This window comes from Sapajus apella, unplaced genomic scaffold (genome assembly GCF_009761245.1).
Source record: "Sapajus apella isolate SASKATOON/1434 unplaced genomic scaffold, GSC_monkey_1.0 scaffold108, whole genome shotgun sequence".
NCBI lineage: Eukaryota > Metazoa > Chordata > Mammalia > Primates > Cebidae > Sapajus > Sapajus apella.
This window is the reverse complement of record NW_022437048.1, coordinates 3,853,452-3,862,421: the sequence shown is the minus strand read 5'-3', so window position 1 is coordinate 3,862,421 and position 8,970 is coordinate 3,853,452.

Here is an 8,970-nt window from a genome sequence, read left to right as displayed (position 1 = left end):
TAAAAACTAAATTAAAATATCTGTGAATCTTTATCATAACAGGTGCGTTTAATTCTTATTCAAATTGATATGTAAGTATTACATGACATTAAACAAAAATAACTTTTTATATTAAATTATTAGTTTGAACTTATCTGCAAACATTTACTATTTAGATTTCCTATGTTTTAGCTTACTACACTCTCCATTTTCTGTATTTTATGGAAGTGATCATTTTTTATTCTCTTAAGCTGCTGATGAAAAATTATTCATAGATCTATTTCCAAAATTTTTATGCTTAAATGGTCTAGAAGCAGTAAAATCCCAAATGCAATGAGTACCCTAAGTACTTGAATTTTAGATTCTAGACTCTATGCTCCAGTAAAATGAACTATGCCTTTTTTAAGATATAATTGATATTACCCCTGAGGCAACAAAAGTACAGGATAAGCCTGAAACATCTAGGAGTGCCAGAAAGTAAATAAGTATATAATATGATGTGAACATGTCAGAAAAATATAGAAGAAAACTAAAGGGAGTCCCAATGAATTAAATCTAGGCCAATTTGAGCAATGGAATAATGATAGCTATGGATTGTAACCTTTGTAATAAACCAAATACTCATGAAATCATCTTGACAAAACCCAATATAAGAAAATAAAAAGGGGAAATTTTCCTTTCTTAGGGTAGAATTCCTCTACTAATTATTAAAAAAATTATAGACAGAAATAATCATTAGACAAGCTCCACACTAATTTAATTCAGGTGAAAATTATCTTTCAATGGATGCTAAAATTAGAGGGAAAGGGTGTAATGGAAACAGGATATTTACAGTCTCAAAAAATCTCCTATCAAGATACATCTAATTCCAAAATGAGAAATTATAATTTTATAAAGAATAGACTTGTACACAGCATCTTAACCAAGAAATCAAAGTTAGTATCACCAGAATGACAAATCAACATTATCTGCTGCCCAAAAATGATGCAATGTGAAGACTACAACATCATGTATGCAGTATTCTTTTATTATTTTTATTATGATTTAAGTTCTGGGGTACATGTTTAGATCCTACAGGTTTGTTACCTAGATATACACATGCCATGGTGGTTTGCTGCATCCATCCCCCTGTCATCTACATTAGGGGTTTCTCCTAATGTTATCCCTCCTCAAACCCCCCACTGCCTGCTACCCAGCCCCTGACAGGCTCCGGTGTGTGATGCTCCCTTCCCTGCATCCATGTGTTCTCATTGTTCAACATCCACTTATGTGTGAGGACATGTCGTGTTTGATTTTCTGTTCTTGTATCAGTTTACCGAGAATGATGGTTTGCAGCTTCATCCATGTCCCTGCAAAGGACATGAGCTCATCTTTTTTTATGGCTGCATAGTATTCAATGGCATATATGTGCCACATTTTCTTTATCTAGTCTACCATTGATTGGCATTTGGGTTGGTTCCAAGTCTTTGCCGTTGTAAACAGTGCTGAGATGAACATATGTGTGCATATGTCTTTATATTTGAATGTTTTGTAATACTTTGGGTGTATACCCAGTAATGTAATTGCTGGGTCAAATGGTATTTCTATTTCCAGATCCTTGAGGAGTCACCACACTGTCTTCCACAATGGTTGAACTGATTTACACTCCCACCAACAGTGTAAAAGCATTCTTCTTTCTCCAAATCCTTTCCAAAAATGTGTGATAGACACTTAATCATAAAGGAACATTAAACAAATGTAAAATAAACATCATTGTATAATACAACTGGCCGATAATTCATCTAAAAGTCAAAAATTAACAAAGACAATAAATGAAGGGATTATTACTGACTAAAGGAGGCTAAAGAGATGAAAATGAAATGCACTGATCTTTACTGTACTACATAATACCATCCTCATCGCACTCTCCACAAAAAAACTAGAGAGTCCTTCTGTAAAGAAATTGAAATAAATTCTCCAGAGTAAAATGAGAAAACTAGAATTAATGTAACACATCCAAGTACAATCTTCTTTTTTCTGAAATTTTTGGTTCCCTTTAGGTAAGGTCTAGTAGTCATATATGTTCAGCATGAAAATCAAAGCCAATCAGATACTAAATCCTTCACAGATGCAAAGATATCCCAGTGAGTCATTCTACATCTTTATTCCTAAATATGTAGATAGATGATAGATAGATAGATAGATAGATAATAGGTAGGTAGGTAGATAGATAGATAGATAGATAGATAGAGGCAACATTTGAAAAAAGAAAATAAAATGACAGATTAAAGCCAAGATAAACAAAAACAAGTACAACATTTGCACACACACATATGAACCAGAAGAATTAATCCAGAATTAATGAGAAACTATGTTTCTCATTTATAAGTGGGAGCTAAGCTTGGGATATAAACAGACAAAAGTGGAAACTAAATAGACAGTGGGGACTACTACAGAGGGAAGCAAAGGGTAGAAGGCCTGATAAACTATTGGGCACTATGCTCACTACCTGGGTAATGGGATAATTCATATTCTAGACCTCATCATCACACAATATACTAATGTAACTTCTGTACATGTACTCCCAAATGTAAAATAAAAGTTGATATTACCAAATAAATGAACAAAATTAAATTTCATAATTATAGCATAAACCAAAGCCTGACAAACTGGAAAATCTGGGTGAGATCAGGCCAGGAAGGTCTTTTGATTTTTCTTTTAAATTGAAGCAAAATACACCTAACATAAAATTGACTTTATTAATCATTTCAAGGTGTACAATTCAGTGATGTTGAATAAATTCACAATGTTGTGCAACTATTACCACTATACAGGTCCAGAACATTTTTATCACCTCAAAAGAAAACCATTTAACAGTTCTTTTCTTTTCTTTTCTTTTCTTTTCTTTTTTTTCTTTTATTTATTTTTCAGATGGAGTCTCACTCTGTCACCCAGGCTGGAGTACAGTGGCACAAACTCGACTCACTGCAAACTCTGACTCCCAGGCTCCAGCAATTCTCCTGCCTCAGCCTCCTGAGTAGCTGGGATTATAGGCATGCACCACCACATCTGGCTAATTTTTATATTTTTTAGGAGAGATGGGGTTTCACCGTGTTGGTCAAGCTGGCCTCAAGCTCCTGACCTTGTGATCTGCCCACCTCGGCTTCCCAAAGTGCTGTCATTACAGGCAAGAGCCACTGGGCCCAGCCAGACAGTTGTTTTCTATCTCCCCTTCTGTGTAGCTCACAACAAAAACCAACATGCTTTCTGTATAATTATCTGCTTATTTTGCACACTTAAAATACGTGGAATCATGCATTTTTAGTCCATTGTGTCTGGATCTTTTACTTATAATGATGTTTTTGATATTCATTCATGTTGTAGAATGTATGTGTACTTCATTCTTTTTCATGGTGAAAAATAGTGTTCTCTTTATACATACCATATTTTGGTGATCCATTCATCTATGAACAGTGCTGCTATGAACATTTTTGTTCAACATTTTGTTTGAATACCTGTTGTCAGTTATCTTGAGTATATCCTTATGGGTGGATACTGTGTTCCATGGCAATTCTGTTTACCCATTGGAGAAAATGTCAGACTATCTTCCAAAGGGTTGCATCATTTTATGTTCTCAGCAGCAATGGATGAGATTTCCAAAATTCAGATTCTCCTCATCTTCATGAGAACTTCTTATTTTTCTTTTTTATTATACTTACCTACTTAGTGCTTTGCAAAACAATGACTGTGCCTTAGTTAGTGCCTTAGTTTTGACTTACAAAACAATGATTGTCCTCTTTGCCCCTTGAAAAATAACGATTCAAGTCTTATCAGGTCCCTATGGGTGAGATAAAAGTATGACCCATGAGTAGGCATACAACACTCAAAAATGACTGCTAGAGTTTTCTAACAGACTTGCCCAATATACAGACAGAAATCTGGGGAACATGTGTGAGAACGGGTACCAAGGATATGAGATAATCATGGAAAGAACATAAATTTGAATCGAATGAAATGTGGTGATATGGGATTATTAAGCAGAAAGTTATCATTTACTATTGAATTTTGGGAAGTTACAAATAATTCTAACAGTTTGGTTAGTTGGTTGGCTGACATACTGACCAAAAGTTGTTTCATAGTGTGTTACCTGAAAATGTTCAACCTGCCTTGGTTTATTGTAGAAGAAGGTATTCAATGTCTTAGGGAGCTTGAAATATTAGTGTGGATTTGTCATTTAAGATCTGCTCACTTATACTGGGAGGGTTCAGAAGATAAATTTCACCAATACTCTGAGAAAAAATTTCTAAAAAGAGCCTCAGCATCCTTGAAGAGACCTACAATTATTCTTTATTTTAGGGCAAATTTAGTGGAAACATCTGCCAATTATAGAAAAATCAAATGTCAATGGGAGTAATTGGATATGATGGTGGCAAGGATCAAGTAACTGCACTTAATCACCCAAGGCAAGGAAGTTATTTTTACCGTAATAGCAATCAATATGTCCTGATTCATGTAGTCCAATAGTGCTGTCTAGTTCACCATGGTTTCCTAATGGTAAAATATAGAAAGTCTAATAAATTATAAGAATTTGCTTTTGCTGTATAAGCAAAAAAAATCCAGGTAAAATGAACAAAATTCTCACTTGAATTAAAAAAAAAAAACAGACAGTGACAATCCCTCAATCTATTTCTATCCTTGAGCCAGTTTATAAACCCAGACCTTTTTAATTAAGAAGATACTGAGTGTCCTTGAGGAAGGACTTCATTATATTACCAAAACTGTGTAATGTAAACTTTTCTCCTACCCTTACTCAAAGAGATCTTCAGCATTTTACAAAGCTAATTTGACAAAAGGAAATAATTATAACTTTTAGGGACTACTCGACACTGGCTCTGAATGGACACTGGTTATACTAGTAGACCAAGAACATGACTGTGACATTTATGGAAGCTAGGTGATCAATGGATTTTTATCTTGCATTTGTTCCAGTGGCTCCCCAACCCTTCTATGGTATCTCCCTGTTTCAGAATTGTGTAACAAATAGTTATACTCAGCAGTTGCAGAATGGTCACATTGGTTCCCTTACCTGCGAAGTAGGACCATTATAATGGGAAAGGTTAAGGGAGAACTTCCTCTACCTAGGAATATAATAAACCAAAATGAATACCCTATTTTTGGAAGGATTACAGAGATTAGTGCCACCATCAAAGACTTGAAAGATGAAGAAATGTTGATTCTACCACAACCTAACTCAAAACACTCCCTTCCAATAATTTTATTGTGAATCTCCTGTGTATGATGAATAGTTTCTCTCTTGGTACTTTCAAGATGCCCTTTATTTAAACTTCTGATAATTTTAGTATGATATTCTTTAGTGTGGATATTTTGGAGTATATTATATTTGAAATTTTTTGATTGTGGGTAGGTATATATATTTCTCTCATAGAATTTGAATGTTTGAATGGTATTTAACTGCTATGTTTTCAAATATTATTTCTTCTCTTCTATTTTTTTAATTCTATTCATCATTGTTCATTCTATGCTATTTTTTAGACTATATAACCTCAATTCAGCAATCTTCAAGTTTGCTAATTATTTCTTCTCTCTCTGCAAATCTGTTGAAGCCCTCCAACAAATATTTTATTCCAGTTAATAAGCTTTCAGTTCAAAAATTACTTGATTCATTCTTGTAATTTCTCTTAGCTGATATTTTATGTCTTGATTTATTGTTTTTCTACTTATCTTCTATTCCGTATTCTGGTTTTTTTACTTATGTGAACTTAGGTAAGGCAATAGATTCAAATATCTTGTCTAGTAATTTCAATGTCTGTGTGTCTTCATAAATAGTTAATTTCTTTTTCTCCCATCAGCATCTTATACTTTCTTGATGCTTCTTGTACTTTTTCTTCAAAACTGATGCCTTTTCTATACTATAATGTGGTGAGTCTTCCTTCCTGCTTGTTTGATGTTGTTGCTTATTTGGGGTTGTTACTGTTTGTTTATTATTATTTCTACACTATTTTTCTACAATCTGTATTCTGTGTGTGGTCACAGAAGTCTCTAGTCTATTAGTTTGGTAGTCAGAGAGGGATTGGGTAGAAATTTTCTTAAATTCTTGAAAAAGAAATACACTCCCAGTCTTTGCAAATTGGCCCTATGATGATGTAACTGCCTAAGGGGTTCTTTACGCTCACTGCATAAAGGAAAATCATGGCATTGCAGTAGAGAAAGTGTTTAATGGACTCAAAGTTCTCATGCTGTGTTTCTCAGCTCCATCAAGGCATTCATCTTCTCCTCTTCACTGGTTATTCTAGTTAGCATTTTGTCTATTCTTTTTTCAAGGTTCTTAGCTTCATTGCATTGGGTTAGAACATATTCCTTTAGCTTGGAAAAGTTTGTTATTATCCACCTTCTCTGGCCTGCTTCTGTCAATTCATCAAACTCGTTCTCCATCCAGTTTTGTTCCTTTGCTAGTGATGAGTTGTGATCCCTTGGAGAAGGGGCATTCTAGTTTTTGGAGGTTTCAGTCTTTTTGTTCAGGTTTCTGTCTTTTTGTGCAGGTTTCTTCCCATCTTCATGGATTTATCTACCTTTGGTCTTTGAAATTGCTGACCTTTGGATGGGGTCTCTGAGTGGACATCCTTTCTGTTGATGCTGAAACTATTTCTTTCTGTTTGTTAGTTTTCCTTCTAACAGTTAGGCCCCTTTGCTGCAGGTCTGCTGGAGTTTGCTGGAAGTTCACTCCAGATCCTGCTTGCCTGGGAATCACCCAAAGGGGCTGCAGAGCAGCAAAGATTGCTGCCTATTCCTTCCTGTAATAGCTTCATCCTAGAAGGGTACCCACCAGGTGCCAGCCAGAACTCTCTTATATGAGATGTTTCCCTGTCAGAATACATGGGGACCAGGAAGCCATATGAGGAGCCAGTCTGCCCCTTATTAGAGTTCAAGTGCTCTGCTGGGAGAGCTGATGCTCCCTTCAGAGCTGCTGGGCAGGGACATTTAAGTCTGCTGAAGCTGAATCCACAACTGCCCCTTTTCCCAGGTGCTCTGTCCCAGGAAGGTGGGGGCTTTTTAAAATAAGTCCATGATGGGCTGCTGCCTTTTTTCAGGGATGCCCTGCCCAGCAAGAAGGGAGTCTAGTGACAGTCTGCCTGCAGAGGTCTTGCTGAGCTGTTGTGGCTCCACCCAGTTGCTGTGTAAACTTCCTAGGTGACTTTGTTTACACAGGCAAAGTTAAAACCACCTACCCAAGCCTCAGCAATGGTGAACGACTCTTTCCTCACCGAGCTTGAATGACCCAGGTCAAGCTCAGGCTGCAGTGCTGGCTGCGAGAATTTCAAGCCAGTGGAGCTTAGCTTGCTGGTCTTCACGGGGGTGAGACTCACCAAGCCAGGTCGCTTTGCTCCCTGGCTTCAGCCCCCTTTTTCAGGGGAATGAGTGGCTCTGTCTCACTTGCATTCGAGGCACCATTGGGATATGAGAAAAACGTAAAACTACTGTGGCTAAAATAGCAACCCAGTTTGGTGCTGGAAACCTGGGGCATTGGTGTTGTAGGCACCAGCGGGAATCTCCTGATCTGCAGGTTGTGAAGACCATGGGAAAAGCACAGTATCTGAGCCAGAGTGCCAGAGTAGTGGGAAAAGTCCCTAATGGCTTCTTTTGGCTAGGAGAGGGAGTTCTCTGGCTACTTCCATTTCCCAGGTGCCCCGCCCTGCTTTGGCTCACCTTCCTTGGACTGCACCCACTGTCTAACCAGTCCCAATGAGATGAACCTGGTACCTCAGTTGGAAATACAGAGATCATTCACCTTCTGTGTCACTCTTGCTGGGAACTGTGCTCTGGAGCTGTTTCTATTCAGCCAGAATTTTATATCCAGCCAAACTAAGCTTCATAAGTGAAGGATAAATACAATTCTTTACAGACAAGCAACTGCTGAGAGATTTCATCACCAGCAGGCTTGTCTTACAAGAGCTCCTGATGGAAGCACTAAACATGGAAAGGAAAAACCAGTACCAGCCACCGCAAAAACATACCAAATTGTAAAGACCAGTGACACTATTAAGAAACCGCATCAAGTAATGGGCAAAATAACCAGCTAGCATCAAAATGGCAGGATCAAATTCACACATAATAATATTAACCTTAAATATAAATGGGCTAAATGCCCCAATCAAAAGACACAGACTGGCAAATTGGATAAAGAGTCAAGACTCATCAGTGTGCTGTATTCAGGAGACCCATCACATGTGCAAAGACAGACATAGGCTCAAAATAAATGGATGGAGGAAGATTTACCAAGCAAATGGAGAGCAAACAAAAAGCAGGGGTTGCAATCCTAGTCTCTGACAAAACAGACTTTAAATCAACGAACGTCAAAAGAGGCAAAGAAGGACATTATATAATAGAAAGGGGATCAATGCAACAAGAAAAGCTAACTATCTTAAATATATAGGCACCCAATACAGGAACATCCAGATACATAAAGCAAGTTCTTCATGATCTACGAAGAGACTTAGACTCCCACACAAAAATATTGGGAGACTTTAACACCCCACTGTCAATATTAGACAGATCAACCACACAGAAAATTAACAAGGATATCGAGGATTTGAACTCAGATCTGGACCAAGTAGACCTAATAGACATCTACAGAACTCTGCACCCCAAATCCATAGAATAATACACTCTTCTCAGCATCACAACACAGCTATATTAAAATTGACCACATAATTTGAAGTAAAACATACCTCAGCAAATGAAAAAGAATGGAAATCATAAAAAAGCAGCCTCTCAGACAACAATGCAATCAAATTAAAACTCAGGATTAAGAAATTCACTCAAAACTGCACAACTACATAAAAACAGAACAGCTTGCTCCTGAATGACTGCTGGATAAATAATGAAATGAAGGCAGAAATAAAGATGTTCTTTGAAACCAATGAAAACAAAGACACAACGTACCAGAATCTCTGGGACACATTTAAGCAGTGTCTAGAGGGAAATTTATAGCAC